Source organism: Papio anubis, chromosome 9, assembly GCF_008728515.1.
Source record: "Papio anubis isolate 15944 chromosome 9, Panubis1.0, whole genome shotgun sequence".
Classification (NCBI taxonomy): Eukaryota; Metazoa; Chordata; class Mammalia; order Primates; family Cercopithecidae; genus Papio; species Papio anubis.
Window position 1 is genome coordinate 67,357,634 of NC_044984.1, and position 10,809 is coordinate 67,368,442.

Sequence of the window (10,809 nt, forward strand, 5' to 3'; positions counted from 1 at the left end):
CATTGCAACTCTAAGTCATCCCCAATCATAGCTAAAATCTAAAAAATGTAATGTGTATGATAGCAAACAATAAAAACATTTTGAGTCTTTATTATCCATACTTGGACACTATTCTAAGACCTTATAAAATGCGTTGCCTCATTTAACTCTCTGACAGAGATACTATTATTATTATTCCTTTGACCTCATATAATCATTATTCTAGTCTGTCTAGCATGTCCTACGAAACACGTGTAAGTGATCCTGGGAAGATATGTGTTCAACAGGTTGTATGAAGGGGACAAATTTAAAGCCATGCCATTTTGCTTGGATGTGATACAGGAGTGGAAACACCCAAAAACGTTGAATTTGTATAGTTATTTCCTGAAGTTTCCAGATAGCCCATATAATTCATGTCCTGTCCTTTATATACATCACAGAAAGTAACTTTTCTTTACCCAATTCTCTACTTTCTCCATGTATGTTCAAGCATCTTAACATTTTATTAGTCTGTTCCTATGTGATCATTCTTGCTGCATTTGAATTTATGCCTCCAATTCTAAGATGAGAATCATTCTATAATGGAGGTCCAGATATTTAAAGTTTGTGCTACCAAAAATTATTTTTCTAAGAAAATTATTGCACCTAAAGTTTTCTGGTTAATAAAACAGAAATGGTGATGATCCAGAATATTTTTGATGAAGAGATATAAAACATACCTAGCCCTACTATACAACTATGGGACCAACATAATTTAAGGTGCCTGAGGCCAACCTAAGTGAGGGCCTTGAATTGGTAGTTTTGATTTTTCCATCAGCTATATTTTGGCAGACAGAATGAAAAAGCTTACACCTTAAAAAATTTTCAAGACTACAATTCTATGGCTTGAATACTTTGTGATCAACTATTTCTAGCTTTGATCATCTAAGACTTGTGTGGTCATCAGACTGCCAAGAGTGATTAATCATATTTAAAGTATTTTGATGGCGGTGATAGGAAGTAACACAGAAGAATAGACTTTATCTTCCATCCATGAAGTTTCGTCTGTTTACCACTGGTTTGATATGTGGTCTTCCTGGAAATTATTTCATCTGATTCAAAATGCCAACAAAATTTAAAGCAGCACTTAACTGTTCTATACTCGACATAACTAAACTGCTATGATTTAAGTGTGTCCTCCCAAAAATCATGTGCTGGAAACAATCCCTAGTGCAACAGTGTTGGGAGGTAGGGCCTAATGAGAGCTGATTAGAACAAGAGGGCTCCATCTGCATGAGTGGATTAATGCTATTATCTCAGGAGAGGGTTTCTTTTTTTTTTTTTTTTTTTTAATAAAAAGGAAAGTTCTCTCTTCTTCTCTCTCATTCTCTCTTGCCCTTCCACCTTCTGCCATGGGATGATGTAGCAAGGAGGTCCCCACAAATTGCTGACCCTTCAGTCTGGTACCTTCTAACGTAAGAACTGTAAGAAATAAATTCCTGTTCATTACAAATTACTCATCCAGTTGTATTCTGTTACAGCAGCACCACAACCTGAGACACTCCTAGTGTACTACAAACTAGGAATCTTCAACCAGAGTTAGGATAGGCCTGTTGAGAATGCCACTGAATGTCTCATGATGTTCTTTATTTCCAATCTTACATTTTCCACAGAAAGAGTGATATTTCACTTTTTTGGAGATTAACAGTAAACTAATAAATTTAAGCCTTTGTATTGTTTTCAAACGTTTAAATCTACTTCTTTGCAACTCATTCAGGTACTCTGCTTTCTCATACTCCATTGGCCTTATTTCACAGATCTTGGACCTCAGGTAGCATAACAGTGTAGAAAGCTGCTCTTCTCACCATCCCATCTCTAAATTACCAATCTACTACTAACTCGGAGGACTTATAGCCAGATGAATGATCTCAACTAGGTTTTGAGTGATGCTGATACAGCTACATATGTATAGATAACATGTTTTCTACCCATCAATTCTCCATGAAATTTTCACATCATGTCACTATCTTCTAGTACATCTGCTTCCACAGCAAATTTCCATTCTCGGTATTACTCATAAGCATAGAATGACCACCACTGCTGTATCCCAGTTAACAACTAAGGGAATATGAAAATGAGAAAGACAATGCCTAGATGCTTTAAGAATGGTATAAAAATATACTAATCAATGTTTAGAAGCACATCCATGGAAATGTTATTTAACTCATGAATCTGATAACGAGTGTCAAGACTAAAAACTGAAGAAGTGCAACCTTGAGATCTACCCTGTAAATATTCTCCATACTCTCATTACACCTTCTTTACCAAGTCTAGATCACCCACCAGAGCAGAGGTTACTGAAAAAAATTAAAGACTTCAACGCTTCTACTCTGAAACAATGTGATATTCTCCAGTTTTGCTTCTTTTTTATCTATTCTTGTTACTGGATCCAGGGAATTATTTCTAAGTTGTAGCTTGTAAATTCAAATCATATTACTCTTTGTCTTAAAACTTTATAGTAAATATCCTTAAATACCACTATTCTCTCATATGCCTCCTTTGCCTCTAAACTATTTTCAGTTCTCAAAGGTAAGGCTGTTTTGGGTATCCACATTTTGCAGATATATTCTCTTTGTCTAGACTAGCTTGTATATATGCCCCTCCACCACCCTGTCTTCTCACTAACACATTTTTCAAGTCTAGTATAGAATAGGACATCATAAAAATGCAAGCCCCAAGAGAGTAGTGAGCAAGTCTTATTTACTATTAATCCCTATTGTTTAGCAAATTAGAGGTGATCACTATACATTGTTAAAAGAATTATAAGCTGGTTTATCAATTTTCATTTGCTCAAATGAAGAGTTGTCACATTTCAGAAATATACTTCAAAGCACTTGTTAAAATTGATATAGACTTTTCTTTGTGGGATAAACTTCAATGTGAAATTTCAGTAGGATGTTTTTGTTGTCATTATACAAGTAATACTCCAGTGTATATAAGTAGATGCCTATAATTCTTTACTCTTTTACAACTTGAAGAGTTAATTTACATTTAAGGCTAGAGAGCTTTCTGCTGATAGGTGCCATGAGAGTGTCAGAACACTTCAACTGAACTTCATCAAACTGAGTGGCAGATTGGTTTATCTAAATTGAGGACTTCTTTTCCCCCTACCTTTTAATTGTGGATCATTCTTAAGGTGTTATATTATAATTGTGCACAGCTTGTGCTGTTTTATTGATTAAACTGCTGTGAAGCTCTTGGTGAAAGTACAGCACAAGCTATGTGATATAAGCCTTTTAAGGTTATTGTTATGCTTGTAGTCAGATGGCTGCAGTTGTGATGACTGTGATTGAAAAACAAATGAAATGTTTTTAGGAAACTGTAATCACATTAGTGTTGACATTTCACTACTTCCTCCTGGGTAACTAATAGATTCTTTTCATTTCTAAAAGGAAACTTCTAATTAAATATTATTTTTCTTCTTGTTATAAAAGGATTCTAATTCTATGAAGACCTATTAGGCTGTATGAAGTTTCACCCCTTTCTTCATATTTGAGTTATTACCATGCATGCCACGTGTATATGCATACACATATTTCAAGAGGTTTAGGATTTAATGTAAGGATTTAATAACTTAATTCAAGAGGTCTAGGTATATTTATTTACTATGAGACAAATAATATGTACTTATAAGTAATTAGATTTCATTAGAAAACATGAAGAACCAAAAATTGTGATTCAGAATGAATCTGATATTGATGATTATGAAATTACCAAGTTCATTGAACATGAATAGGAAACAAACAAAAGAGATGAAGTGTGAGGTCCTTCGACCTCATAATACTATGAGATATTATACATTTAACACACCAGAACAGCGAAACCTTAGGCAGCTTTGGTAGTCAGATTGTCAGTTTGAATCCAGGCTTTATCACATACTATTTCTGTGATCCTGAGAAAATTTTTTAACCTGTTAAGTCTCTGTTTCCTTATCTACATAAATAGGATAGTAGTAGTAGATAATTAATGTGATTGTTGTAAGGATTTTATAACTTAATCCAAGTAAAATATTAGAACATTTTAATCACTTAGTGTTGGCTCAACCAAACTCATCATAAATAGAATGCCTACTGGTACGTGGTACCATAAGGCATAGAAAAAAAAGCAAGGTAATTTCTATCTTTCAGGGTATTTCGGTGCCCATTGGATGCATGACACAGTTCTGAATGCAAACCTGGTAGAATTAAAATACCAGCATCATATCCCTTGAGCAGAAAAAAATGCTGCTGGAAGTCTTACTAAGTCAATAAATGGTAAGGGTGTTGTATATGAATAGTGTGTGAGTTTAAAAAAATAACATTCATACTGAGTCACTAACGCCGATGAATAAGTTGAGTCACTAATACTGATGAATCAGTTAAGGCTGTGGCTGGTCAGTATTTTCTTGAGAACTGATGTTACCAGTTGCTTTGTATTCAGGGATTATGTATAAGTGTCACTGCACTACTCTTTTTAGCTCATTACATGTGCAAGTGCATACACGTAGTCAACTGAAGAAGAAATAATTAATTTTCTCTGGTGGGCCAAGTCTCAGGATATACCTATTATGAATGAATCTCACTGAAATTAATTATTTGGGTCTTGTAACATCAATATTCAATTTGCCAAAGTTAGGACCCCTCTCAGGAGTAAAATAGTCATGATTTATCTCTCTAAATTAAAAAGGTTGAATGGCATTACCTCATATACATAATTCATTTTAATTAAATGCATATTCTTAAATACCTTCTTAATGGATATCCAATGCCTCATTAATCTTAAATGTAACAACCTGAGATCCTTTGGGAAGTCATGTGATGACTCAAGATTCACAAACATAATGTGTAATGCCCGAGTAGAATGTCTATTAGGCAATCTATAGAGTTTGAGTATATGCCAGGTATGATACTCATTTACAATGCTGTTAGCTCAGGCAAATGTTAAGCAGATAAAATACATCCATTCAAAAAAGCTGTTTTTTCTACCATCTATTTTCAAAGCTCTCTTTCAAATAATACTGAGATACTAATATTTTAATTTTTCTTCTAAGAAGAGAGTTTATGAGGGTTTGAGATAGACTGAGTTAACCCAAGTCAAATAAGATTTCTTTTGTGTAATGGAAATTTCCTGTACATATTAGACTATGAACTTACCAAAAGCAGAAATTTCTCTCTGCTTTGTTTACTTCTATGTCACCAGAATCTTGAAAATTCCCTCACATGTGGAATTCAATAAAAATTCCATGATTAAATGAATAATCTTCAAATACACTACAGTGCATTATGACTGCCTGAGAAGGTGACATGTCAGCATTGACCTACTTGATCTCCTCAATGTTTTTTACATTTTTTGAGACTCTAATATTTCAAGGGAAGTAATTCGGATACATTTTTCTGGCCCATAGTTGTGTCTTCCATCAGAATCCCTGCTGGAATTCACACTGATTGTGAGACATTCAGTTGAAGAATATGATAAATGTCTTCACGCAAACCCACCACTATTACGATGGAAGAATAGATGTGATGCGTGGAAACAAAACCAAATACAATTCTTAGTTTTATGAGCTCTCAAAAATAGATGAATTGCTAATTAGACATACAAGAAATATACTTTGAATGTTTCTTTTCTTTAGTTTCTTATATTGCCAGAAGATGTAAAATTGCAATATACTATCTTTCATTATTTTGGCATACCATACTTTTATAACGTAGCTTCTTTACAAAACAGATACTTCTAAAAGAAGAAAAATAAGTCTCTGAAGTTTCTCTAGTACATCAATTCATTTCAGGGAAAGAATGAAAGAGAGGAAGATGGGACACACCCACAGACACATTTCCAGAAAAAGCTACAAAGCCTGCAGAGACAGGGAATCACAAACATATAGCTTTTGCTGATTACAAAATACCCTTGTGAAATTTGAGAAATGCATGAGGCATTCTGCTTTTTGAAGCACTTTTAGGCAATGTGCACAATAACTTTGTGAGTTGAATCGGAAGCATGGTCCCATTTTACAGATAATGAAATTGTGATACCATGCAGTAGGAGTAATTTGTATAAGGTTATGTGAGTAATGAGTAGTATATTGCAGAGATGGGATACAAAATTGCAGTCATTAAATATGTACACTAGTATGCCTATGAATAAAAGAAAGAAGAGGGTTTTGGTAGAGAAGGAATATAGAATTGGACAGGGAGTAGAGGAACCTGATGATATGTCAGTGAAATTTTTTAAGTCTTGAGCAAAGGTTCACAGAGGAACTAAGGTTGAAAATACAATCTTGTAGCTCATCACACACAAAGAACACAAAAATGAGATTCAGAGAAGTTTTTACAAATGAAGCTATTCAAATGATAATTCTTTCGGTCAAATTTTCCTTTGGTTTATTCAAATTTTTAAAAAGTAACTAATATTTATATAGACTCACAGTGTGCCAGGAACAGTTCTTATTGCTTTGTATGTATGTATTCATTTCATTATCCTGACAATACTATGACCTTACTATCTGTTTTGTAGATTAGAAGATTGAGGTAGAAAGAGGTAACTTGCTCAAGGTCATATAGCAGAAATTTGTGCCCAGGCAATCTGGCTCCAGAGACCACACTCCTAAGACTACACTACTCTGCCTCTAGATAACTAGCTACTCTCTCTCTTTTTTTTTTATTCTACTGAATTAAGAATTTAAATTGAATTGGAGCAATAGTACAGCACAGGAGTTAAACACAAGGAATGGAAGGCTGACCCTGTTTGTTTCTAGTGCTGCCCTGAAACTAACTAGCTATGTAATTTTTAACAACTCTTTTAACTTCTTTAAGAGAGTTTTCTATTGAATGGAAGTAAAAATAGTATGTATAGATTTACTAGAAGAATTACATGAAAGGACAAATACAAAAATGTTTAACAAAGTACCTGACTTTTAATAAAAAGCCATTTAATGTTAAAATTATTATTATTGACTGAATCAATCATTTGCTTTAATATCAAAAGGTTTTAACCATGTCGAGAAGAACAGATTCAGTGGGAAAATTTTCTATAAGTATCTTTTGTTATAACTGCTGTTACCGGATTGGTTATCATTAGCTTCTTTTGCATACTGCTTTGAGATTTTTGAAATGACATTTTAAAGTGTTTGTGTAGAAAGTGGTTCATCTAAAAATTGTCAGATCACTAAGACCCAAGAGCAGAGAAAATTCTGATGCATCCCTAAAATTCAATAAAGATATTTAAAAAGCACATTTATTGAAGTTAGAGATACTGAATTGATTTTTTGAAAAGATGCTTCAAAAGGCCTTCTGAATAACTTTCGATGAGTTTAAAAGAGTGAATTGAAGAGTAGTGAGACTGTGAGACTAAGTGGAACTTTTGTTAAATGCTTTGGAACTCTTTAGGAAAAAAGCAGAAATGTTCATTTTTTAAAATTTTAATGGAAGTATCAGTCACAAAAAATACAATAAATATACTATAAATATTTAGTTTGACAAGTTTTTATAAAGGTATGTATCTGTGTAACCACCATCCTGATCAAGATACAGAACATTTTCATCTCTGCAAGAAGCTCCCTAGTGCCTCTTTCAATTCAATCCCCACCCCAAACTCTACCCTCCTCCGACACTGGCAAACGCTTTCTGATTCCTTTTTGGCGTTCATTACAGACTATATATCATGCTTCTTTTACTCCACATAATAGTGTTTGAATTTATTCATTTTGTTACATTATCAGCGGGTCATGTTTTTTCTTACTGAGTATTATGACGTTGTGTATTAGGTCTCCTTATCCATGGTTTAAATTTCTTTCTCTTCTTCTTCTTTTTTTTTTTTTTTGAGACAGAGTTTCACTCTTGTTGCTCAGGCTGGAGTGCAATGGCGCGATAGGCTCACTGCAACCTCCGCCTTCCAGGTTCAAGCGATTCTCCTGCCTCAGTATGCCGAGTAGGTGGGATTACAGACATGCGCCACCATGCCCGGATAATTTTTTATTTTTAGTAGAGACGTGGTTTCTCCATGTTGGTCAGGCTGGCCTCTAACTCCTGACCTAGGCGATCCACCCGCCTCGGCCTTCCAAAGTGCTGGAATTAACAGGCATGAGCCACCGTGCCTGGCCTCATGGTTTCAATTTCTGTGGTTTAGTTACATACGATCGATCAAGCCTAAAAATATTAAATAAAACCTTCCAGCAATAAGCAATTCATAATTTCTCAGTTGCACAGCATTCTGAGTAGCATGATGAAATTTTGTACCATCTTCCTCCATCCTGCTTGGGATGTGAATTATCCCTTGGTCCGGAATGTCCATGCTGGATAGTCTACCTGCCAATTAATCATTCAGTGGCCATCTTTGGTTATTAGATGGACCGTGATGGTATCATAGTGCTTTTGTTCAAGTAACCCTTATTTTACTTAATAACAGCCCCAAGGTACAAGAGTAGTGATACTGGCGTATTGCTGTAAGTATTCCATGTTATTATTAGTTATTGTTGTTAATCTCTTACTGTGCCTAAGTTTATAATTTTAACTCTATCATAGGTATATATGCATAAGAAAAAAACATAGCAGTATATATAGGATTTGGTGCTATTTGGGGTTTCAAGCATCTTCTGGGGGTCTTGGTATATATCTGTTACAGATAAAGCATGACTTTTCTTACTATGCAGATAAGTAATTCTACTTATAAGTATACTTGTAAGTATAAGTAATCATGCCTTATCTGCAGGAGATACATTCCAGGACCCCCAGGAGATGCTTGAAACCCCAAATAGCACCAAACTCTATATATACTATGGGTATATACTATATTTTATAGTATAAAATATCAACAATTTTATCTTTATTCACTTGTTGCAGAAAAATGTTTCTCCAGTTTTGGGCTATAATGACTACTATGAATATTCTTGAATAAGTCTTGTGGATATATGTTTTTATTTATCTTGTATAAATACAAGTGAAATTGATGAGTCATAGGGTGAATGATGGTTTAACTTCATAAGAGATTGACAATCTAAAAAGCTACACAGTTTTATGTTCCTAACAACTGTGTATAAAGGTTCCAGATGTAGACATATTTGCATTTCTTATTTTTTGTGTACTTTTCATAATTGTTATTTTCTAGGATATTGCCTATTTTATCTAAATTGTCTAATTCTTAGCATTACTTTATCCACAATACCCCCTTTGATATCTGTAGAATCTTTAGTAATTTCCTCTCTTTCATTCCTGATATTGGGAATTAGTCTCATTAGTCTCTTTCTCTTTCTCTTTCTCTTTTTCTCTTTCTCTTTCTCTTTCTTTCTCTCTCTCTCTCTCTGACACACACACACACACATTATTATTAACCAGTCCTTCTAATTTTTTATATATTTTTTTCATTTTTACAAGAAATTAATTTTTGGCATTGCTTGTTTGTATTTCTATTTTATTTACTCGCTGTTATTTTTTTTTTTCATTTCATTTTTTTCTAATAATTTTGGAATTGCCACTCTTTTAACTTCTTGAGTTAAAAGCTTTGAACGTTACCTTGGACCATTTTCTTTTCAAATATAGCCATATAGCTCTATATATTAGCTGTATATGTTACTCAATGCAGTTGATTGTGGCTGATTGCCAAAAGTAAGATTAACTCTCCCCTCAAAACTGTGTGAGAAGTTGAGACTGGTGACATCACAAACGCTAGTAGGCTGTGAAAAGGTTTATTACATATATATATGTGGATTTTCTGGGTAAAGTAGGACAGGCTTAAGACAGTTTAGGTAACTTGAGGGAAGCAGAGAGAGTGAGTTAATTTTTACTATGGCTAAGAGGTGGGAATGGGAAGATTTCATGTATGTTCTGCCAGTACCATGGAAGGATGTACATAAACTTTTTAATTGGCTTGGCTAGATGTAGGACAAAAGAGGAAGGGGAGGATAGGCTTGTAAGCTGTCAGTAGTGAAACATCAAAAATGGAGTTTTTCTCTTTATTATAGCCGTATCTATCTCCATTCCACTAATTCTATGTTGTATTTCATTATTATTTGGTAACAAATATTTTCTAATTTCCTATGTATTTCTTTTTTGACCTATGAGTTATTCACAAATAAGTATCTTAATTTCAAATATTGAAATTATTTGAGGCATTTTCTTTGTATTTTATCCTTATTGATTTCTAATGTAATTTAATTAGAAATCTAATTTAACACCATTTGTAGTCAGAAAGCAAGTCTTTATATTTTTCAGTCCTTTGAAATTTATTGCGATGTGTTTTAGAGCCCACCATATAATATATGTGCAGTTAAGAAATGTATATTATGATTCTGATAGGTGTTGTTTTCTATAAATATAAATTAGGTACAGGATGTTGATAGTGTTTTTCAAATATTCTTTATCATAAATAGCATTTCTTTCATTGTTCTATCAATTACTGAGAGGAGGATATTAAAACTTCCAATGCAATTATGGACTTGTCTGTTTCTTTAGTTCTATTTTCGCTTCATGAATTTGAATCTTTGTTATTAGGTTCACATACTCTGTTTTAGGTACATTAGTATGTCTATAATAATTTGACTTTTTATCATTATGAAATGCCTCTACTTCTGATTATACTCCTTAATTGCCTGATAATAATATAACCATGTTGACTTTCATGTGCTTACCGTATTTATGGTGTATATAGATATAGAAATGGATATATATGTGCCCTTTTACATTCAATCTATATCTTGTATTTAAAATGTTTCTTGTTTTCTGAACTTTGATGATTTGAATGTAATATGCCTGTGTGTGCGTATGTTTGTTTTTTGAGTTTTTTTTTTTTTTTTTTCTTCTGGTTAGGAGTGGGTGGTAT